The sequence below is a fragment of the Protopterus annectens genome, chromosome 2.part1, assembly GCF_019279795.1.
Source record: "Protopterus annectens isolate FY-2018-M chromosome 2.part1, PAN1.0, whole genome shotgun sequence".
NCBI lineage: Eukaryota > Metazoa > Chordata > Ceratodontiformes > Protopteridae > Protopterus > Protopterus annectens.
The window spans coordinates 1,955,012,895-1,955,037,246 of NC_056729.1; the positions used below are offsets into that span (position 1 = coordinate 1,955,012,895).

General features: G+C 44.1%; 1 protein-coding gene across 4 annotated transcripts in view; it reads right to left on the reverse strand.

The window, feature by feature from the left end:
- The window catches only part of ZNF451 (zinc finger protein 451), a 1,506,235-nt gene that overhangs the window by 1,481,459 nt on the left and 424 nt on the right, over window positions 1-24,352 (reverse strand). The window lies entirely within an intron of this gene.

The window sequence follows — 24,352 nt, forward strand, 5'->3', positions numbered from 1 at the left end:
CGGGAATACCATCTATTCCTGGGTACTTTCCCGTAGATTGGTTATACGTCACCATTTGCCTCTCATCTCCTCCTATCCTGTCAGTAATTAAGCCTCATCTACCCTTTAAGCCTGGCACATTTAACTCTTCCATAAACATTTCCATTTGTAGCTTCTCAATTCCCATATTTCTCTACTTTATACAGACTTTCACAGAATTTCTGAAATATTTCTAATACTTCTACAGGATCCCTTATCTTCGTTATTATAGGCACTCTTAAGCTTGGTGACAGCCCTTTCTACGTTCTGTTGCCTGTGTCATTGTGCTAAAAGTTTGTGCTCTAGAGATATCACCCAAAAAAAAAAAAAAAAACAAACACACAGTTGCTTAATAGCAATCTTTCTAAACTCATGCATATTATTGAGGCAGCTGTTTAGCATTCTGCAGTTGCTCCTCTTCTTGTTCTGGGAGATTCCCCCCCTATTCTGCAATACTTAGTCAGTCCCTCTAAATAATTCTCGTTACTTCTTAATCAAATATCCCTTTCTTTTACTTCCATTTTATTCCATTCCCTAGCTATATTTTCAGAAAACATTTCTATCTTCCCTAATAGCTCCTGAATAATTTCCACTACCCATTCCTTAAATTCCTCTCTCCAACAGATAGGTGGGAAAGTACCAGTGTCATTTTTATTTGACTTTTTTTTTTTTATTTTAGTTATTACTGGCTCATGATCTGAAATTATTGGGTGCTTTTCAAGACCTTCAATTAAATGCACATGTTCCTGTGAAATGTAAATTCTATCTAACCTAGCCCAGTTTTTGTATCTTGGGGAAGAATATGTAAATTCCCTCCAAACTCTTACTACTAAATTGACATCTTTAATGCCACATACTTTTTCTTTAAAAAAAATGACCCTCCTTTACTATATTTTCCCTTCTGGACACCCCAGACACATCTTCACTTTTGCAAATCAAATTCCAGTCCCCATCTGTAAAGAAACACTCCTTGCTGAAAACTATTTAAGAATTTAAGCTCCGTTATAGCAGTATAGATAAATGCCAGTGTAATCCTCCTCTTGCCAGTAGCCCATTAGTACTACAAATCTGCCATTATTGTATTTTTTTATCCTTCTATTAGAGTGCATCTTGCAATTAATATAAGGGTACTTGCATATTATCGCAACCAGATTCTGAGGAGGAGAAACTGTTCTTTTCCAAGCCACACTCCTGGCGATAAATGAAGTGAAAGTTTGTAATGAAGACTTAACAGTCCTTACTACACGTTTGTACCTTTCCAGCTTTCTGGCCGAGAACTATAGATAGTTTTTTTTTTGTTCTGTCTTGAGGGTAGTCGGGCAGACAATGATGGAACCGTGACTATGACACCTTAACGACTTTTAGTCATTCATCCATGGTACCAGTTTGAAACCACAAGTTTTGAACTGCATGACATCAGTTAGAATTTTACCTTTCTGTACAGAGAACTGCCTCGTCAGTTTCTAAAATTGCTGGTGAAATCTGTCAGCCTAAACACGCAAAAGCTGCATTTCTGAGCCAAACAAAACATGACAAACGTTTCAGGTTCCAGTTTAATATCCTTCATCAGTTAAATGTCACTGCAAACATTTTATTGCACCCACTATTTATTTTATTTATTTGCATTTGTTTACCGGGATGGTCCACTGGGTTGAAAGTACCTATTTTCAGTGGAGGCCCAGGGAGAAAAGCTCCACAATAATACATGCATACATAACACATATGTAATTAGAAAGCAAAGAACACATACGTAATTAGAGAGCAAAGAAAACAGTACATATGTAAAAATAGAGAAAAACAAAGACAATACATACAGGGAGTACAAAACATGAGCAATAATTATTAAAAGCAGACATTTAATAGTAAGCAGTACTGAGTAGAATGTTACACAGTAGGAGTTCAGGTCATGTCTTTTGAGGACCTAGTACATGAGCAAAGCAACTTGGAGGAGAGATGGTGTCTCAGAGATTTTTTTGAAGAGGGGGGCATTACTAGTAGTCCTGAGCTGGGGAGGGAGGCAGTTCCATAGCCTAGCAGTTGAAATGGAGTGAAGCATTTGGTCAGCTGAAAGATTAGGTTTTCTCACTTGTAAAAGCATTTGATTTTCAGAGCAGAGTGGCCTTTTAGGGTGGTATAGGGAAAACAGACGAAAAGGAAGGACCGGCAGATGGTTTGAATATTAGTTTATGGGCAGTTGTAGATATGCAAGATGATGAGGTAGTTCTAGCCAGTTTAGTAGTTGCAGAGAGGAGCAGTGGTGAGAGGAGTGCTGTTTTTTTGTGACAAATTTCGCAATATTATTGTAGCATGAATCTAGTTTGGATTTAAGACTGGCCTGTATGTTGAAGACAGGAGACCCATATAAAAGTGTTGGGAGCAGGAAGGAAGAGGCAATGGATAGTTTTGAGGAGTAATTTAGGAAAGTTTTGTGGTGGTATAGCATCCCTAGCTTCGGATTTTGTTTTTAATATTGCTATGTATGTGCAAGTCGAAAGTTAAGTTTCCATCTATAATGACCCATAGGAATTTGGTATGGTTGATTACTTCGATGGTAGTGTTCTCTTGGGAGATAAGAGAGTCTTTAATAGTCATGGATGTTTTGGGGGTGAGAAGCATTAATTTGTTTTTTTTAGGGTTTAATGCAAGGTGGTTGTTAGCCATCCATAATTCGGTTGAAGTAAGAGCGGACTGGGCAAGTTCCAGGAGTTCGGGTGAAGAACTAGCAGTGCAGATGATAGTGGAGTCATCTGCATACTGTATGACTGAGCTGTGGGTTAGAGAACAGTGAAAGTCATTTATAAAAATACTGAAGAGCAGAGGCCCCAAGATGGAACCTTGGGATACCCCAGTGATGGTGTTCATAAAAGGGGAGAAGGAATGTAGCCATTTGGTGGCTTGTTGCCAGTTTGTGAGGTAGTTAGTGAACCAGAGGAGTGTGGAAGTGGAGAGTCCTAAGTTGGACAGTTTTTAAGAAGGAGATTATGGGAGATAGTGTCAAAGGCCTTGGAAAGGTCAAGAAAATAGCGTAGAGACATGTTTCCCATGTCCCTAGCCTTGCTGAGAGTCACAGAAAGATATGAGAGCAGTAGTGGTGCTGTGGCCAGGCCTAAAGCCATGCTGGGTTGGTGTGAGTAGGTTATTACTGAGTAAGAAGTTTTGAAGCTGGGTGTGGATACATTTTTCCAGGATTTTAGAGATAGAGGAAGAATGGCGATATTGGTACCACCTTTGTGTAGTGGGAGGATAAATGCTCTTTTCCAAATTAAGGGAACATAAGACTCATTAATGGACCTACTTAGAAGTACGCTGATAGGATAGGCAATGGAGTTTGCAGCTATTTGAAGGAATTCTGGGGACAGGTTATCAGGGGCAGTAGTGCAAGGTTTTAGTTTAAGAAGTTTTACAGTGGCAGTTGGGATAGGTGCTAGGTAAAAGGAGATATTCATAGATGGGGGCTCAGATTGGTTGGGCTGGTAAGGAGGGAATTTGGTGGCGAGATTAGCTATGGTGTCTATGAAATATGTGTTGAAGAGTGTGGCTATTTGACTGGGTTTTTTTTCAGGATTTGGGCAAGGATTATCATTTGTGCCAGAAGAAAGTAGGTTATTGACGGAGCTCCAGAATTGTTTTGGGTTGTTTTGGTTTTGTAGATAGCAATAGTGTTTTTTATCCTTAAAGACTAAGCGTTTATCTTGGTTGCGAAGGTTTCTATAGGTTAGTAGATCAGAGGGGTTTTTGTGCTTGTGCCAGAGCTTCCACGCTTTGTCTATGGAAGTCATGCTTTCTTTAGTTGCAATAGTAAGCCAAGGGGCATGTCTGGCTTGTATGCGTTTTAATCGGGGGGGGGGGGGGTATTTAAGATATTAAGGAAAGTAGCGTTGAAAAGTCAACTGCTTCTTCAAGGGGTAGTAGCTTTAAAGGATTCCAGTTAATGCTTTTTAGGGTGTTGTTAAAGGTTGCGAGGCAGAAATGTGATGGGTTTCTAGTGTTTCTAAGTTGATGTTTATTTAACAAGGATGTGGTTTTGCGGATTATATATGCAGGTGAATGGTCACTGATGCTACTTGGGAGGGTCCCTGCAGTGGATATTCTATTGGGGTCAGAGACCATGATTGAATCTAGGATTGATCCACTGCTGTAGTTTTTGTTGGGTCTGGTAATATTGGTGATTAGCTGGCTATTGTTGTGTAAGTTAATATATGTGCTGGTGTTGTGAGACATCTAACCAATTAATATTAACATCTCCCAGAATAAGAAGTTATGTACCTACCATAACGTTCCAGGTTAGGTTGTCTTCTTCTTGCCTTCTTTCTTGCTGGTTGGGTTCGGAGCAGACCTTTGGCTCAGACTCTGCCATTTTCTAAAGCTCGAGAGCTACTTATTGGCTCGAGGCCTCCCTATATCCCACAATGCCTGGCGCTAGACCCCCAGATCTCGTTTGGAAGACCTAACACCATCAAAATACAAGAAGATAACCGTCCCAATAGCAAAACTTCAGTCACAGGGCTGAAGAAAAAGGTAGAGGACATAATCGGTAAAGACTCAGCCAGTGACAAGACCCGTAGGAGGACTCTTCTCAGTCCATCTAGGCTAGGGGGATGGAGGGTGGGGTGCAAGAAAGAAGGCAAGAAGAACACAACTAACATAGAACGTTATGGTAGGTACATAACTTCTTAATGTTAAGTTGTCTCTCTCGCCTTCATTCTTGCTGGTTGGTACAGCGTCCATAGCACCTTAGTCCTGGGTGGCTCATTGGAACAGACTCTTTAGCACAGTGGAACCAAAATTAGCTCTGCTTCTAGAGGCCAGATGCAACTTATAATGTGAAATGAAGGTATGAGGGGTGGCCCATGTGGCCGCCGCACAAATGGCTTCCATAGGAAGTCTTGATTGAAAAGCTACTGATGTAGCTAAAGCCCTAGTAGAGTGGCCTTTAGGTTTAGCAGGGAGTTCTTTATTCCTCAACTGATAAACAAGAGTAATGACAGAGGACAACCACCTGGATTAAGTAACCCTACTTTAGACACTGGTCGACCCTGCTTACCCTCCGCATAGGACAGGAAGAGTTGGTCTGATTTCCTTATTTGCTCAGTCCTATGCAAACAGAAATGTAATTGCCTATGAACATCCAACTGGTGTAATTTGTGTTCAGCTTTGTTGGAATAATTTGGAAAAATGACTGGCAGATCGATGGACTGATTCAAATTATTTTTGGAGGGGACCATAGGAAGGAACGAAGGATTAGTCCTGAGTGAAACTCTATCCTTATGGAAAACTACGCAAGGAGGACGAACACAAAGGGCTTGAAGTTCAGAAACTCTCCTCGCTGAAGTAATGGCCGCCAAAAAGAGGGTTTTCCAAGTAAGCAATTTCAAGGAACAGGAAGCTGCCGGTTCAAAGGGAGGCAGTATCAAGGAAGCTAGGATCAAATTTATGTCCAACGGAGGCGGGGGATCTCTCACTGGAGGCCTGAGCAAGATTGTTCCTTTCAGAAAGGTTTTGCAAAGCTTATGGGACATTAAGATGGTTTCTGAGAGGCCCGTATGGAAATTAGAGATTGCCACTAGCTGAACTCTAATGGTGGCAGAAGAGAAGCCAGCTTGAAAAAGTTCTGCTAAAAGTCTAGGACGTTATGGACAAGGGCTGTGAAGGGATCTATGTTTCTAGCCTCTGCCCAGAAAGAGAAACGTTTCCACTTACTAGCACAAGTCTTCCTGGTTGTAGTTTTGTGCGAAGAAAGGATAATCTCACGCACTGAAGTGGAAATGCTGGGAAGCCTGGCTAAGGTTGGAAATGGAGTAACCAAGCAGTGAGGTTGAGAGACTGAAGAGACTGATGCAGCCCGCCCGACTGATGGATCAGGAGGTCCAGAACTGGGTCCAGATTCCAAGGCTGCTCTAGAAGATGACGATGCAGGAATGGGAACCAGACTTGTCGAGGCCAGTAGGGGCAATGAGGATCATCCTGCAACCCAGAACGGTAGCGTTCTGAATTAGTGGAAAGGGTGGGAATGCATATAGAAGTCCCTGGGGCCAATCGTGAACTACAGCGTCTCTGGGGAAGTGTCCCGGAAGAGAGTGAAGAAACTGTCGCACTTACTGTTGAGAGGAGTTGCGAAAAGGTCGCAGCAAGGCTGACCCCATTTGCGGAAGATTCTGTCCGCTACTGTCCAGTTGAGAGACCACTCGTGAGGCATAAGAATAGCTCTGCTTAGCCTGTCTGCTATGACGTTGGACTTCCCAGGGATGTGCGTTGCTGTCAGAAACCGTTGAGAGGAGATCGCCCACTGCCATAGTCTGAGTGCTTCTCGACATAAGGGATACGATTTGGTTCCGCCCTGCTTGTTGATGTACCACACTACAGACATATTGTCTGTCTGAACTGCAATGGTCCCAGTGGGTAGAGAGTTCTGAAGAGCTTGCAACGCTAAAAGCACCGCCCTCATCTCCAAGATGTTTATGTGCAAGTGGTACTCGTGGGGTTGCCAGGTGCCCTGGACAGTCCTGCCCTGAAAATGCCCCCCCCCCACCTGATCAGGGAGGCATCTGTAGTCACCGTGGCAACTGGAGGAGGAGGAAGGACAAATGGTCTTGCCCTAGGGTACCGATGGAGAGACCATCCACCAAGCCAAGTGGTCTTTGCATGACTGTGTGATTATTATCTTGTGAGACAAAGGAAGTTGTTGAATGGACCATTGGGTGAAAAGCATCCACTGGAGAATCCTCATGTGAAAACAAGCCAGGGGAAGTAATATGATCGCTGCTGCCATGACACCTAAGGTTTTTAGGACGAATCTGGCCTGAATCTTTCTGCATCCTAATAATAATTGCACATGTCGGCGAACGTCTGCCACTCTACTGGAAGCCTTGCAGACAGATCTTTTGTATTTAATCTTGCGCCTATAAAGGTTAAGGACTGACGATGCAGACTTTTCTAAATTTATTGAGATACCTAGGTTGGAGCATGTTTGGATGGTATAATCCCTGGCTCTTAGCAATTGATGTCTGGTGGTAGCAGTAAGGAGCCAGTCTAGATATGGAAAAACCTGGAATCCTTGCCGTCTCAGGTGAGCGGTAACCACTGCCATGCATTTGGTGAACACTCTGGGGGCTGTGGTGAGACCAACGGGCAGGGCTCTGAACTGGTAATGACTGGCTCCCAGCCGGAAGTGGAGAAACCTTCTGGAATGCCTGTCCATTTTGATGTGGTAGTACACATCCTGAAGATCTATGGAGCACATCCAATTGTCCTGACCCAAAAAGTGTAGAATGAACTGAAGCGTGACCATCCGGAACTTCGTTCTTTGAACAGACTGGTTTAGTCTTCTGAGATCCAAAATGGGTCTCCAGTCCCCTGTCTTTTTTTGTACCAAAAAGAACTTTGAGTAAATTCCGGATCCTTGCTGGTCTGCTGGGACTTGTTGGATGGCCCGTTTTTTTAGCAGTCTTGAAATTTCTTGTACTGCCTGTTCCCTTAGACTGGGTGGAACATCTGGGATGGGGTTGTTTGATTTTAAGGGAGTGTGGACAAACGGGATTTTGTAACCTCCGGATATGACAGACTGTACCCATCTGTCTTGAGTGATGAGACGCCAGGCTTCTGGGTATAGAGACAACCTTCCCCCGACTGCCTCCGAAGGCAGACAGCCGGGCAGCCCCTCAGGGGTGCTGGAAGGGCTTGTCAGAGAAAGATTCTCTGCTGCCCCGATTCTGCGGACCCCCTCTGCCCCACAGGCGGCGTCTATGGTTGTTCCCTCCTCTGCCTCTGGAGGGAAACTCACCACGTGTGTCAGGCATGGCTCCCTGGGGTTTCCGGAACCACATCTTCCCACTCTTCTCACCCTTAGGGTATGGTCTAGAGGGAGTGGAAAAACGGACTCCAACGGCAGACAGAGTCTTGCCTTCCTGCTCACACCTGGCAAGTGTATCTTTCACCTGAGGTCCAAACAGAGCCGAACCATCAAAAGGGGTGTTGGTGAAAGACACCTTTAAGGGATCAGCGAAGTTACATAACCGCATCCAGGCATGTCTTCTCAAAGCCACGCCTGTGCCTGCGGCTCTGCTCGTCCCATCAGCCGCATAAGAAATGAGCCGCATGCAGGAGTTAACGACAGAATTGAGAGTCGCCAGCTGGGAGCTTATCTTGTCTTGAGCCCCCGCAACTGATGGATCTTGCAGGGCATCTCCTAGCTCCTTGAGGAGATCCCTCTGAAGACAGGTGAAGTGGCATAAATAATTCAGCGACCGCATGGAGAAGGTCGCTGAGGAAAACATCTGCTTCCCGTATCTATCCATTGTCCTATACTCTTTATTAGGGGGATGGACAGGTACAGAAGTGTCAGCCAACTCCTTTTTCTTGACAGCTGCTACCACCATGGCATCAACGGGGACACCCTTTGTCAGAAACTGTTTATCTTGGGGGGCCGTGATAAACTAGTGGGCCTGCGATGGGTTGGTTCCAGTGTGTCCGGAGCTGACCACGCCTTCAGAGCCACCACTTCCATTAATGGATCGAAAGGCGGAGACACCCAGGAGGTGGAGGGGCTAGAACCAAACGCATCCAAGTATACCGACTCGTCCTCAGAAGGATTAAGGGCAGACTAGTTCCCCCTCTGCTTAAGGATCTCAAGGATGTCCGAGAAAGAAACATCTTCAGACGGGGATCTTGGGGACCCTTCCGAATCCTCCAAGTCAGTATCTGATATGACCGACTCTGGGGAGTCAACATATTTCCTCTTACATTTTCTTTCACGGGGGCTCCTCTGAAATCTCAGGGGAGGACTCGGAAGAGGAATATACACCCATTGGGGTGACCTGGAGTTTGATCCCCTCGCTTGGGGTCTGGAGGAGGGGCAGAGACTGAAGCAGGCACCCTGGGGGGGGGGGGCTGATCGAGGTGCAGACTCAGAAGTCAGCACGCTTCTCATGACCTCGAAGGCACCCCTGTCTGGCAGAGAAGAGGGCCCCCGCTCCAAGGAGATGGGAATCCTCTCCAGCACCAAAAAGGACGGCTCCGAGGATGATGTAGGAGCCGAGCTTACCTGCACCGAGGCTCCGAGAGGGAGAATGGGGTTGGACAAGGGTCCGATGCCACTCGCCCCCTCGGAGCCGAGGGAGTCTCGGCACCTAGATCCCTCCAAGGATGGAACCACTGAAGAAATCAGAGCTGAAGGAGCCGAAAGGGGAAGCATCGGCGCCGACGTTTCCAGGATCAGAGTCCCAACAAGCTCCGGCTCAGAATTGACAGGAGTCGTCGGAGGAGGAACTACTTCAGAAAAAGGAGCAGCCACAGCCTGATGAGGAGGGCTAGTTAACATTTTAGCCAGGGCCTGCGATTTGAGGAGTCTACTAACCACTCTCTCCAAGTCATGATCGGACAGCCTCGAGGACCAAGAAGAGTGGGACCTATGGCTCCGTTCGGACTGTAGTAAAGGTGATCCCGGAGCAGAGCGAATAGACTCCAGGGATGGTGACCTGGATCGCTTATGGCTCCCCGACTGCTCCGACACCAAGGTCGGAGCAGAGAGAGGTTTTGATACTTCAATTCCAGCCGGAACCGAAATTGAAGCAGATGCTCCACCTGGTGACGGCTTCGTACTGGGAGCCAACGGCTTGGTGGGCTTAGGGATTTTCGCTGCCAGAGACCCCTCTGGTTTTAGTAACCCCGAGAATCAACTTGTTCCTACACTCCTGCAGGACTCTCGGACTAAAGGCATGACATACCGAGCAAGAGTCCTGCAGGTGAAGGGAACCGAAACAAACAAAAGAAGTGTGACCGTCTGTCAGAGACATTTTCTGACAGCACGAGTCACACTTCTTGAACCCAGACACCTTGGCATCCTTTGACATGTTATCGATAAAAGGAATACCGATGGATGAACTTTTTTGACTAGTGCAAAAAACACACACGCCAAAAATTTAAGGTAACAAAAACTAAAAGATTATGACCTTAGACTACAAAGGCTAAACACTACTTCTTACTACAAACAATATAAAAGGGAAGGGGATAGCCTCAAACTTAAACGGCCTACTTAGGGAGATGGGGGGGGGGGACTCTCCCAAGTAAAAATGAGTTTCGTAAGGGTCAGAAAAAACAGGGAAACAGACTAGACTACAGTACTACTCCTCTGAATTTACAAAAAACACACTAAAAATTTAATTTCTAAAAATACAAAAGATTAATACGACCTGAGCCAGTGAAGCTCAACCTCGTAGCTGAAGCGGCAAACGAGATCTGGGGGTCTAGCGCCAAGCATTGTGGGATACAAGGAGGCCTCGAGCCAGTAAGTAGCTCTCGAGCTTTAGAAAATGGCAGAGTCGGAGCCGAAGGTCGGCTCCAAACCCAACCAGCAAGAATGAAGTCGAGAGAGACAACTTAACTGTCTGATGTCCAGGCTAGGATTTCCTCTAGTATAGGAATATTGTTGCCAGGGGCAATGTAGAGGACAATGATGCAGAGGTTTTTGTTGTCATTAAGTTTTAGGAAGGATATTAGGATCTCTGTGGTGGAGAAGCTGGGTAAAGTTGAGTTATATGGGGCTATGTTAAAGGAGTTGAGGTACATCAGTGCTACAACTTTTTTGTGCGGTCTATTTCAGCGGAGGCATGCAAAGCCAGGGGGAAGTAATTCTGAGCTTTTTATATAGGGTTTTAGCCATGTTTCTGTGGCTGCAATGAGGTCAAGCTTGTTATGTGCTATCCAGGCATGGAAGGTGGGGATTTTGTTTCGAATACTTTGTAGGTTAATTGTAGTAATGTTTAGGGATTTGTAAGGGTTAGGTACCTTGTGAGATGAGCTGGGTTGACCTGGGTTGGGATGAATATCTCCGCTTAATGACAGGATATAGAGTACGTAGGTAGGGCTGTAATGGGTTTTTTTAACTTTTTTATTTATGTTTTGGTGGAGATAAGTTTGGTGCTTTATGTTGGTCCCTTCATGTAGGGGTAGGATCTTTAGGGGTGGACCCCAGCCATAAACAAGCTCTGCAACAAAAGGAGGAAGCTACTACAAGATAGAGCAAAATCCTTAAAAGGGAAAACACCCTTGATCATTATAAGTAAATAAGATCTCTCATAAAATCATCCAAGGCAAATTTTGAGAGAAAAGTCGCTAAGGACTCAAAGGACAATCATAAGGTCTTCTTTAGCTATGTTAGAAACCTGGGAGGAAACTCCCAGATATGCTCAGAATTAGTCCAAAATGATGTAAAAATTACTGAACCTACAGACATTGCCAACATACTGGCTGACAGGTTCAGTGCAAACTTCTCCCCCCCCAAAAGGTGAGATATCTATACCAGAGAATTATAGCCCCCCAAACATATCTAACGCTCAGGTGAGAACTGCTCTCTCCAAGGCAAAAAACACAGCATCCATGGGACCAGATGGTGTCCCCGGATGTGTGCTCCATGAACTCAATGAGGAATTAAACCCGCAGTTAGGGCAGCTGTTTAATCTTAGCCTCACCTCAGGATACGTGCGTAAGGAGTGGCGTACGGCAACTGTGGTCCCACTTCACAAAGGCAGTGCCTCCACCGACCCGGGAAATTACCGTCCCATCAGCTTGACAAGCTTGATCTGCAAAGCTATGGAAAGGATCATAATGGAACTCATAAATAAAGACATAGGAGACTTGCAGACTTTGGATCCGACCCAGTTTGGCTTTGTCAAAGGCAGATCATGCCTTTTAAACTTGGTTGACTTTTTCGAAACAGTCACCAAGGCCATTGATGAGGGAAAGGCAGTCCACACAGCCTACCTCGACCTGGCAAAGGCTTTCGACACAATACCCCACTCAGGTATCATTGAAAAACTCATCAGCTTAAATGTAAACCCATACGTCACAAGATGGGTTGCAAACTGGCTAAGTGACAGAACCCACAGGGTCAGAGTTGCTGGCGCCATGTCAGACTCAAAGCCTGTCACAAGTGGTGTCCCACAGGGCTCAGTCCTGGGCCCTCTCCTGTTCGGAATCTACTTTTCAGAAGTACAAGCAAACACAGGAGGATTATGGCTGACAAAATTTGCAGATGACTGCAAACTGGGAGCCATAGTTGAGAACACATCTGACACAGATATCCTTCAGAAGGGTCTTATAGAAACGGATAACTGGTGCCAGAGCCATGGCCTAAAGTTAAACGCCAAAAAATGCATAGTCATACCCTTCGGGAAAAACAAGGTTACCCCTAGCTACCATACAGGCGGCAACCCACTAAGCACAGAAGAGGTTATCAGGGATCTGGGGACCCAGGTTGACAGTAACCTTTCATTTGACACTCACATTGCCAATGTAGTTACGAAGACCTTCTACATTGCCCACCTGATCATGAAGGGATTCACATCTAGATCAAGGGAAGTCATCGTCCCCCTGTACTCATCACTCATCAGACCAATGATTGAGTACAATGCCCCATTCGGAATGTATCTGACACGACACCTGCAGCAACTGGAAAGGCCCCAAAAGTTCCTCACCAAAAGGATAAAGGGTCTCAAAAATATGTCCTATGCTACCCGACTGAAGGAACTACAGCTCTATTCAGTCGCTTACCGTCTGCTCAGAGGTGACCTGTGCCTGACATACAAGGCCATGTCCAACCCAGAATTGATGAACATGCTTCACCTCAAAAAATCTAGATCCCTCAGAACCACAAGGGCGGGAGACTTAAACCTTGACACGGTTATTAATAGGACGTGCTGGAGGGATAGATTCATCACCCAGAGACTCCCTATGCTGTGGAACAAAATCCCGGTACATGTGAGGCAGAGCACCTCGCTGGCTTTGTTCAAGAGAAATCTTGACCAATGGATGGGAGATCGCAGATATACCCCAGGGATTATCTCCATGTCACTGCTTGACAGAGACACAGCAAAATAATGGGCATAGTATCCTCCAAACTAAAGGGGTGGCGAAAGCCACAAAACTCTGGGCTAGGCTTATAAATGCCCTTGGGCAGATAGCCTAGTATGAACCTATGAACCTAAAATAGAGGATGTCCCGAGTAGTATATAAATTACTAGATGTGTTACAGTAGATGGAAAGAGTTATTTCGTTAGTAGAGGTTGTGGGTTTGTGGTAGTCATGGTTAATTTGGAGTACGGTAATCTGGAGTAGGAGGATTAGTGGTAATAGAAGACTGAGTGGTGCTAAATTTGGTTATAAGTGGCATGCTTATTGATGTGATGCAGGGGTAGGCTGAATGTGCAATGAGGGGTGGAGCTGGGGTGAGTATAAAGGTAAGTGATTTAGGGGTGGGTTGGAATGGGGGTAGGGTAACAGAGTGAGCCTGAGCACAGCAAGGGTGAACAGACCGGGGGCTGTACCGGCCTTGGAGCTTTAGGTGAGTGAGAGAACAATCAGTTGAAAGGGGGTATGCAGGTGAGTAGTAGGTTAATAGACAGAAAGCAGTTTAGACAGACAGAAGGGAGGAATAGATTTTCTTACGGGGTAATACAGGTAACAGCATTGGGCTAGAGTATCCATGTGGGTTTGGCAGTAGAGATGTAATAGTAGCAGGATAGGGCAGGTTAAGAGGCTGGAGAGTGTTTTTAGGCAGAAAGGGCTCTTTAGAGAGCAGTTCTGATGATGGGTTAGTAGCGCATTTGGTTTGGAGCAGTGAATATCCAGTGCAATTAAGCATTTATATATTTTAAAAATATTTTTAGGGCAAAAACAATAATATTCCAAGTTATATTCTTCTATATACAAATTGCAGGAGGGGGTTCAATATAGACCTTTGATAGCCCCTGCTGGTGAACTGTTAGAAAAAGCTCCAAGGGGATCTTGCTTAAATGCAGACAGCTGTACAAGAGAGTGAGCAGGACACAGCTTCCAGATGAATAACCGGGTTAGCCTATGTACTGTTTTGCTCTGCTTCCATCTTGTGTTTATGGATGCTGTTTCTCTATTCTGCTGGCCTGCAACATGTCCAACCCATACACTGGCTGGAGATGGTAAACATCACACATAGGGAACTCAAGGCAGGGACTCTCATTAGCAGTAGCAAAGGTCTGTGATCAACCTTGGCACGAGTCTGAGTAGTCGGCAGCAGCATTAGTGTCAATGTTAAAGTCCATTTTGTTGAGCCACTCAGATTTATATTCCGCTATTTATGGAAGAAGTCGCTTGATTGTGCAATTCCTTCCAAACGCTGTCATTGTCCACTAGTCTCAGGAAGGATGTGCTGAAAACTCCTGCAAAACTGAAGTACATTTATTCCATCAACAACTCAATTCAAAATAGATATGTTGATATTACCATGACGATATCACTGTTCATTCCTTGGACATAAACTGCAGTACTCAATTAAACTAGAGTTCTACGTCAAACTTTCTGTGAAAATCCCCTTCATCCGACTAAAACAAAATCAAAAAGCTCTGTGTTCGCACTGCAAATTAGAACTAAAGTTTATAATGGCAGTGTTTAAAAAGCAGTGTCCATTTGACACTTTTTCCCTGTGCCGTTTTTGCCTTGCCATGGAATTGTTTAAGAAAGCAGGTAAGAAATGTCACAGGACACCATGGAAAAAATATAAGATGCTGTGATACGCCACAAATAAAATCAGTTTTTTCTAAAACATTTACAGAACATATCTTGAAATGGACTGTAGTTAAGACAACACACATATAGTGATAGCGCCTGCTACAAATACAATATCAGGTAGTGACTCTGGAATCTGGTTGCGATAATACCAAAGCACCAATACAAGTACTCCTCGCTTACTTTATCCCAGGTATTCTGCTAAATAACCGTCCTGACAACCTTTATGAAATTCACATGTTCAGTTCTTTCCAAGTGCTTCTCCTGTAGCACTGCTATTTGCACTCTACATTTTTTAATATTATTCAGTACTCTTTTTTTTTTGCCTTTATCTGGAAGACCATTAACATTTAAAGACATTACAGAAAGCATCATATTCTTGAAAAATTATTACTCCCACCTTTTATGTACAACAGTTTTTTGTTAAATGCCTAGTTTCAGCTTTTGTGTACACACGTACTACTTGGCAGGTTAATCTTTTATACAGCTGTTTCTTGTCATATTCATTTGAGCCCATGTCACATCTTACAGAACTTTGTTTTACTGAAAACCCTCAAAGACGCGCACACACACAATATCTAGTAAAACCTATTAACTTAACACACAAAACTATGTACATCTTCAAACACTGAAATTTTACTCTTCTGATGGAAACAAATGTTCCAAACTGACAGCCACACACACGTTATCCATGCCAAGACACAGCCTGTGGTTCTATCAAGTGTGGTCTGGCTTTGTCTCGTCTTTATAGCTCTCTCAGTTTAGAAAACACGTGAATGCTTTCAGAAAACTTTTTCTTCAAGCCATTTCTTTATCAAATTGTCTGCTAGGGACATGAGAACCAGACACAAAACTATTTACTAGAAGAAAAAAAAGCCTTACAATATTCAATATTATTTTTCATTTACTTGCTTTCACTTAAAACTTGTTACCAGATTAAGCTAATGGCCTTAACCCAGTCATTCCCATATGCAAGAATGAGAAAAAGCACAATTTTTCTTTCGTCATACTCTTTCACCAATGTTTTTTTAAATTGCAGTGCCTACATTTCTTGAGAGAGGGAAAAAAACTTAGTTAATTCTCCCCCCTCCCGAGCATTTTTCCAAACATTAACACCACAAAGTAGGTCATAAGCTTTAGAGTCCCCTGCATGTTTAACAAAGTCTAAGTCTAATAATTCAAAATTTTCTTGTTCTATTCTTCATCTCCTTCTCCCAAACCCTGCCTCTAATTCATTTCCAATGTACTCTCAATTCTTCTAGTCAAGTCTTGTGCGTTTTCCCCTCTTGCAGGCATTTTCTAGCGAAACACTGGAAAAAGTTTCACTGGCACAGTCTCTCTGTGGTCTTTATTACTAAAAGAACAAAAAGTAGAATCTGTTTGTTTCACAGCTCAATTTTTGATGGATAAACTTTTGTATTTCTTCCTTAGCGTATACTTCAAAAAAATTATTTTGTTCCTCCAAGGAAAAAAATTTAAGACAGCTGGGTACAGCAGTTTGAATCTCATGTCTGCTTCTCCACATTCCCTGAACAACAGGATAAATTTACTCCTCTTCTGCCAGGTGCAATCACAGGTTTTCCTCAAGTGCTCTGTCCTCTATACTTTGAAACATCTCTTCATAGGTTGGTACTAGGCCAACGGGCCTATACAAGACTAGCCGTAACAATTCCCTGGCTATTTCTTCCCACAATATTTACTTCTCTGGACCAGTGTCTAGCAGGGTGACTGACGTGATCTCCAGGGTGAATTTCCTTTCTCCCATCCAATCATCAAGGTTCCTTTTGAAGAGGGCCAAACAGGCTCTCTGCTTGACATGTATGGGCAGTCTATTCCAGAGTCTGGGGAGTCTATAGGTAAGAAACCCATACCTCCAGCATGTTTTGTTCATTGTGGTGACAAGGTTTAGATCCCTGGAGCATGTTGCTCTGAGGGATTAGGATTTCTTTAAAGTGTAGCATGTCCAACAGTTCTGGGTTTGACATGGCCACGTATGTTAAGCAGAGATAGTCTCAGAGTAGACGATATGCGACACAGCTGTTTTTTTTTTTTTTTTTTTTTTTTTTTTAGACGGTCAGCAATAGCCATCTGCTTTAAGCCTGTGATTCTTTTAGTGTGGTATTTCTGCAGACTTTCCAGTTGTTGCAGATGTCTTGAGAGGTACATACCAAATGGGGCGTTGTATTCTATAATGGGTCTAATGAGGGATGAGTACAGTGGGACAATGACCTCAGTTTTTCTGGAAGAAAACCCCTTAGTGATGAGGTGTGCCACACAGAAGGATTTCCTGACTTATGACGATGTGGTTATCAAAGACGAGACCACTGTCAACCTGTGTCCCCAAGTCTCTTATCACACTTTTGGTGTTTAGTGTACTGACACCTATGTGGCAATTTATGGGTATATTTTTTTTCCCCAAGGGGATAACTATACATTTCTTGGCATTGAGCTTGAGCCCATGGCCCTGGCACCAAGCATCTGTTTCTGTAAGGTCCTTCTGTAGAATATCCACATCATTTGGGGATTCAATAATGGCTCCCAGTTTGCAGTCATCTGTGAACTTTGTTAGCCAGAGTCTCTTAGTGTTGGCCTGTACTTCAGAGAAGTAGATGCCAAACAAGAGCGGCCCCAAGACTGAACCTGGAGGTACTCCACTTGTCTGGAGCTGGAGTCTTTTAGAGAATTTAGAGTGCAGTCTCACATTCAGCCAGCCTTTTCATCATTTCACCCTCTGAGTTTTTCAGTTTTATCACCTTATCTGAATATCTGCTTAAAGATTCTTCCATTTTTTTCAGCCTTTTAGTGTTCGAGTTCATATACTCCATCAGGGGTTCATTCCTCTACTGGAAGTCATGCCTGGAGATTGCACTCCTTTTTGCTGAACAGCCATAGTACTTTTCCCAGTCAGTATTTTGTCATAGCTGATTTTCCTTCAGGTCCTCTGCATTTCTTTTTTTCCTGGCATCCAGGTAGTGCATTTACTAGCCAGTTACTGAAATTTAACCAGAAGTCTAGATCCACTGGCTTTCTCTCTGCTAAGTTTCTGTTTTCACATTGGGAGAGCTAGAATTAAGCTGTTACTCAATGTGCAGCCATCTTGGTAACTACTGCCATACTCCTTATGCATCAACACTGACACCGCACAGAAACAAAAAACAATGTTCTGCTACATAATATGCATTTGCAAAACTAACAGTGGAATGATTCTGAAATGTACCAGTTAATGAATCTAACATACTTGGAGACATGTCCAGTGAATTAACCACTCTGTCTCGGATATCAGGCAATGAGATGCAAGCAACCTATAGATTTTACTTTATATGACTACAAATATTGAAGTGCAAGAGGAAGCACATTGACACCCCATGATAAGCAGTTCCTTACCAAAGGTGTTCCTGTTGATGCCATGGTGGTAGCAGTAGCCACCAAAAAAGAGTTAGCGGAAACATCTTCGTCTGTCCATCCTCCTAACAAGGAGTCTAGGACCATGGACAGATACGGGAAGCGAATGTTTGCTTTTTCCATGAGGTCAATGAACTACTTATGCCACTTTACCCGGCTTCAGAGGATCTCCTTAAAGAGCTCGGAGATACCCTTCAAGATCCATCAGCTTGAGGGGGGCTCAAGCTAAAGTGGCTTCCCAGCTGGCGACTCTTAATTCTGTAGTCAACTCCTCCATGAGGCTCATTTCTTATGCAGCCGATGGTGCGAGTAGAGCCGCAGGTACGGGCGTTGCCCTTATGAGACATGCATGGATGCGGCTGTGTAACTTTGCGGAACCCTTTAGAGCGTCATTCACCAACACCCCCTTTGATGGTTCCTTTCTTTTTGGACCACACGTGAAAGACACTTTGATTAGGTGTGAGCAAGAAGACAAGACTCTCTCTGCCGCGGGAGTCCGTTTTTTCCACTCCTTCCAGACCATACCCCAAGGGTCAGAAGAGTGGTAAAATGTGGTTCCGAAAATCCCTGGGAGCCTCGCCTGACACGTAGCGATTTTTCCTCCAGGGGCAGAGGGGGAAATAACAATAGACGCCGCCCTCGTGGCAAAGTGGGTCCGCAGAACCAGGGCAATAGAGAATCCTTCTCCGAGAAGCCCTTTCAGCATCCCTGAAGGGTTGCCCGGCTGCCCGCCTCTGGAGGTAGTTGGGGGAAGACTTTCACGGTACCAAAAAGCCTTGCAAAATTTAACACATGACAAATAGGTACAGTCAATTATATCCGGAGGATACAAAATTCCCTTCTCTCAACCCCCCCTACCGTCGGGCAAATCCCTTCCAGACGTTCCACCCAATCCGAGGGACCAAGCAGTCATAGAAGTTTCAAGACTGCCAAAAAAAAAATAATTGTCATCCAGGAAGTCCCGGCAGACCAATACGGATCCGGAACTTACTCAAGGTTCTTTTTGGTACCAAAAAAGACAGGGGACTGGAGACAGATTCTGGATCTCAGCAGACTAAACAAGTCTGTTCAAAGAACAAAGTTTCGGATGGTCACGCTACAGTCCATTCTAACCTTTCTGGGTCAGGACAACTGGATGTGCTCCATAGATCTTCAGGATGCATACTACCACATCAAAATTGACAGGCGCTCCAGGAGATTCCTTCGCTTCCGGCTGGGAGCCAGTCATTACCAGTTCAGAGCTCTGCCCTTTGGTCTCACCACAGCCCCCAGGGTGTTCACCAAATGTATGGCAGTGGTCACGGCTCACCTAAGACGTTGAGGATTCCAGGTGTTTCCATATCTAGACGACTGGCTTCTCACTGCTACTACCAGGCATCAACTTCTACAAGCCAGGGACTACACTATCACAATTTGCTCCCAGCTAAGCATTACAATAAACTCCGAAAAATCTGCCTTGCTGCCCTGTCAATCAACTATACAGGAGCAGACAGACACAAAGAACATGTTCGCAAGGCTACCACCAGAAATCGCCAGCAAGTACAAATTCTGATGCAGAGCAAAAGGATCCAAGTCAGGTTCGTTCTTCAAACTCTGGGTTCCATGGCAGCGGCAATTCTTCTAATCCCACTGGCCAGCTTTCACATGAGGATCCTTCAGTGACTGTTGTTCACATAGTGGTCTTTCCAACAGCTACCCATGTCTCACATGATCATGATTACAGAAGCATGCAAAAGGCACCTTTCCTGGTGAATGGTCTCCCCACTAGCGAGTCAGGGCAGACCCTTCATTCAGCCCCCTCCGGTTGCCATAGTGACCACAGACGCCTCCCTGATAGGGCAGGACAGTCCAAGGCACTTGGCAGCCTCACGAGTACCATCTGCATATAAATGTCCTAGAAAGGAGAGCTGTGCTCCTAGCGTTGCAAGCTCTTCAAGACTCTCTCCCTTCTGGGACCATTGCAATTCAAAACGGACAACACGTCAGTGGTCTGGTACATCAACAAGCAGGACAGAACCAAGTCCTCCCTATGTCAAGAAGCACTCAGACTCTAGCAGTGGGTGATTTCTTCCCAACGATTCCTGATTGCGACGCACATCCCTAGGAGGTCCAACGTCATAGCGGACAGGCTCAGCAAAGCTATCTCATGCCTCACGAGTGGTCTCTGAATCAGGTAGTTGTGCATCTGATCTTCCGAAAATGGGGACAGCCTTGCTGAGATCTTTTTGCTACCCCCTTCAACAGCAAATGCAGCAACTACTTCTCTCTTCTTCCGCTTCCAGGTCACACACCCAGAGACGCCCTAGTCCACCACTGGCCTCGGACTTCTTTATGCCTTCCCTCCGTTTCCCCAGATACTGAAACTCATACAGAAAGCAATATCGTTGGGTTGCAAAATGATCCTCATTGCCCCCTACTGGCCTCGACAGATATGGTTTCCGTTCCTGCACCATTACCTTCTCGATCAGCCCTGGACTCTGGATCCGATTCCAGACCTACTGATTCAATCAGGCAGGCTGGATCAATCCCTTCAAACAATCCGGCTCACAGCTTGGTTGCTCCACTTCCAACCTTAGCCAGGCTTCCCAGCATTTCCCTTGCCGTGAGTGAGATTGTCTCCTCTCAAGCCAAGACTAGAAAGACTTATGCTAGCAAATGGAAATATTTTTCTTGTTGGGCAGAGGCTAGGAACGTCGATCCTTTTTCAGCCCCAGTCCACGAAATTTTGGAGTTCCTAGCACAACTTTTTCATTCTGGGTCTGCTTCTGCTACAATCAGGGTTCAATTGGCAGCCATTTCTAACTTTCATGTTGGAGTGTCTAATTCAAACATGTCTCATAAGCTCTGTAAAGCCTTTTTAAGAGGGACTACCCTCCTTAGACCTCCAGTGAGAGATCCCCCTTCTCCTTGGGACCTTAATTTGGTACCAACCTCCTTAATTATGCCCCCCCTTTAAACCTGCAACATCCTGCTCCATTAAGTTCCTATCTTGGAAAACACTTTTTCTGGTAGCTATTACTTCAGCCAGACACATCTCTGAACTTCAGGCACTGTGTGTTCATCCTCCATACTTGGTTTTTCATAAGGGCAGGGTTGCTCTGAGGTCTAATCCCTTGTTCCTTCCGAAAGTCTGCTCAGAAAACAATTTAAACCAATCTATAGACCTTCCTGTGTTTTTCCCTAACTACACCAACAAGGCAGAATACAAAATTACACCAACTGGACGTTCATAGACAATTGCGTTTTTACTTGCATAGGACTAAGGATATAAGTAAGTCAGACCAACTATTCCTTTCCTATGCTCTAGGCAAACAAGGTCTCCCAGTTTCCAAAGTGACCTTATTCAGGTGGTAGTCTCACATTATTACTTTCATTTATCAATTGAGTAACAAAGAGTTGCCTATCAAACCAAAAGGTCATTCTACTAAGTCCTTGGCCACCTCGTTAGCCTTCCAATCTAGGTTGCCCATGGACTATCTGTGCAGCGGCTACGTGGGAAAATCCTCATAACTTTATTTCTCATTACAAGCTAGATATGGTCTCCAGGAGCAGAGCTGACTTTGATTCCACTGTTCTGAAGAGTCTGTTCCAATGAGCCGCCCAGGATTGTAGGTGCTAGGGACGCTGTTCCAAACAGCAAGAACGAAGGCGAGATAGACAACTTAACATAAAGAAGTTATGTACCTACTATAACGTTCCATGTTAGTTGTCTTCATCTCGCCTTCTTTCTTGCATCCCACCCTCTGTCCACCTGTCCTATTGGATCGAGAGGAGTTTTGGTTTCACTGGCCGAGTGTTCTCTGGTTTGTTTCCTTACTGACTTAGAGAGTATGACAGGTATGCTCAACCTGTTTGTTTAGACAGGTTGAGTCTCTACGTCTGGGGTTAGCTATTACAAACGAGATCTGGGTAGCTAACGCTAGGCATCATGGGATAAGGGGAAGCCTCGAGCCAGTAAACAGCTCTCGAGTTATAGCAGATGGCCGAGTCGGAGCAGAGGATAGGCTCCGATCCCAAACAGCAAGAAAGAAGGCGAGATGAAGACAACTAACATGGAACGTTATGGTAGGTACATAACTTCTTTTTATTTGACTATTACAGACCCTTGTGGTACCTGAAGTAAAACAATCGTTATTAAAAATTTGATTAGATGAACACCTGTCTTTGTCACTGCCTACTTGGGTTTCAGTACAGCAATGTCCTAAAGTAACTTATCTCATTTACAGATTGAAGTGTATTGCTCCACTTCAACTCATGTAGGTTTGGGTGTTCCTATCTTGTTGTTGTGTCTTTCGGCTTTTCCCGGTTAGGGGTCGCCACAGCGGAACTCCGGTCCACTAATAATTGGCAGTAGATTTTTACGTGCCGAGTTGCCGGCACTGACGCACAACCTTCAACGAAGGTACGCCCATTCACGCACGTCTCCACACAGAAGACGCTCTACTGAGAATCGAACAAGACAATGTCTTACCGTGAGGCGACAAAACTACCACAGCACCACCACCTGTCAGAAATGGGCATGGTACCACTGATGGACACTCTTGAGATGGACACCATTATATTACATGGCAAAAACTCAACAGATATGAACATGATTTATTGATTAATGAATCACTTCTGTATGACAAATTCACAAATTGTTACAACTTGGGTGTACTGCTCTGCACTTCTGCATAAAAATAAGAAATACGTTGAAAATTGCCTGGCTATGCATGTAAGGGTGGCTGCAATCTTCTCGAACTACTCTGTTTCTTTACCAGTTATCACAACTTAAAAATAAACAAAAAACTTAAAATTCTTTAGAAACTGTAGAAACTGTAGAATTTTTTTTTTTAATGACACTAACGTTTTTTCTTGTGAATGATAGAGGGGTGAAGATGAACAGAAGCCACCCTTACATACATCATGATAGTAGCCATATCATGGCAATAATTTTTACTGTGTTTCATATATTCTCTATTTAAATACTTTAATGTCTTTCACATGAAAATGCATTTTGTGTTTTCTGTTTCCAAATGGATGGCTAAGGTAATCTGTCGGTTTGATGGCTGTACATAAGAGGACAGCACTGGGTGGAGCATGTCAGTGTGCATCTCAGGAGTGCTACACTTACATGTCACCCTACTTCCCAAGTCTAAAAGCCAAACAAGTTGAAACAGAAAATCAGTAGTGATGCTAAGTGATCCTCCACTTGAAATGCTAATACAAACATTTCTATAACTGTGCATTTTGTTTGTGAATGAATTAAAAAAAGCTTTCCAAATGTTATACTGGGGTTGGTAGTGACATAGGCAATACTGGCATCTTCATTGTTGACATGGTCCAGTGTTCTCCATTATCGCTCAAATATCTTGGAGGATCAGGATTCTCCTTCCTAGTTCTAAACAGAGGAGTTAAGGAAGCATCAGCCCAATTATAAACAGAACGGATATTATGCTTTCTATTTCAGGGGGAAAGTAAAGCAAAATAATGCTGCATAACAATCTCCTGTAAGTGGGAACGGAACTCCCACATATACCCAATTTTTGTCAGAGGGATCCCAGATTTGGACTCTTGCTTTTTTTCTGTCCAAATTGAATTTATTAGGATAGACTGTAAACTAGAGTCAAGAATTATTTAGGTTACAGACTTTATTTACTTCAAAAAATTTATATCAGTAATTAAGAGTGCCCCTATTTATCATAGGTTTGCCTGCAATTATGCAAATAATACGTTGAAAGTTATGTTCATATAGCTAATGTTAAAAAACATTGTGGGGAGTGGGCGGGTAGCAATTCTTACAAAACTAGTTGACAGGAGCTGTCAAGGAGCTTTACTGCTGGAGTACGTTACGCCCTTAACTTAATTTACGCTAGTAACGTAACCAACGACGCACTGGTTCAGTTCGTTTATGCAAACTGAAGAGATAAACAATAACGATTTCAATAGCATAAACAGAAAGTTGGCAAAACGTTGCACCATATGTACTAGTATAGTATGGAACGTGACCACGCCAGTACAGTCTTTGAATATTCCAGAAAGTTGCTGTCCAGTTATTTGCTTGATAAATTCGGCGCAGTACAAACGTGTTGATGCTTGCTGACACTTAACAGCTAAGCATAAAGGAGAATATTTTAATAGGGAAAAGAGTTAAAATGCTTCTTACTCCTTCTGGGTTCACACTGGGGGCGTGTCACTGTCGCACTGAATGGGTTCGTCATAACGACGGAGAAAGCTCGTGGGTGGGGCTCGCTACTGTACATCCAGGTGGAAAATAAGCTTAAATGAACGCTGCACAATTAATTCACACGTCAAATATACTAATGCCTAACGCACGTATGCTGCTACAAGGTGATGCCATACCGTTTACTACAATGACAAAGTGGTATGACAGTGGACGAGAAAACATCAATGTACA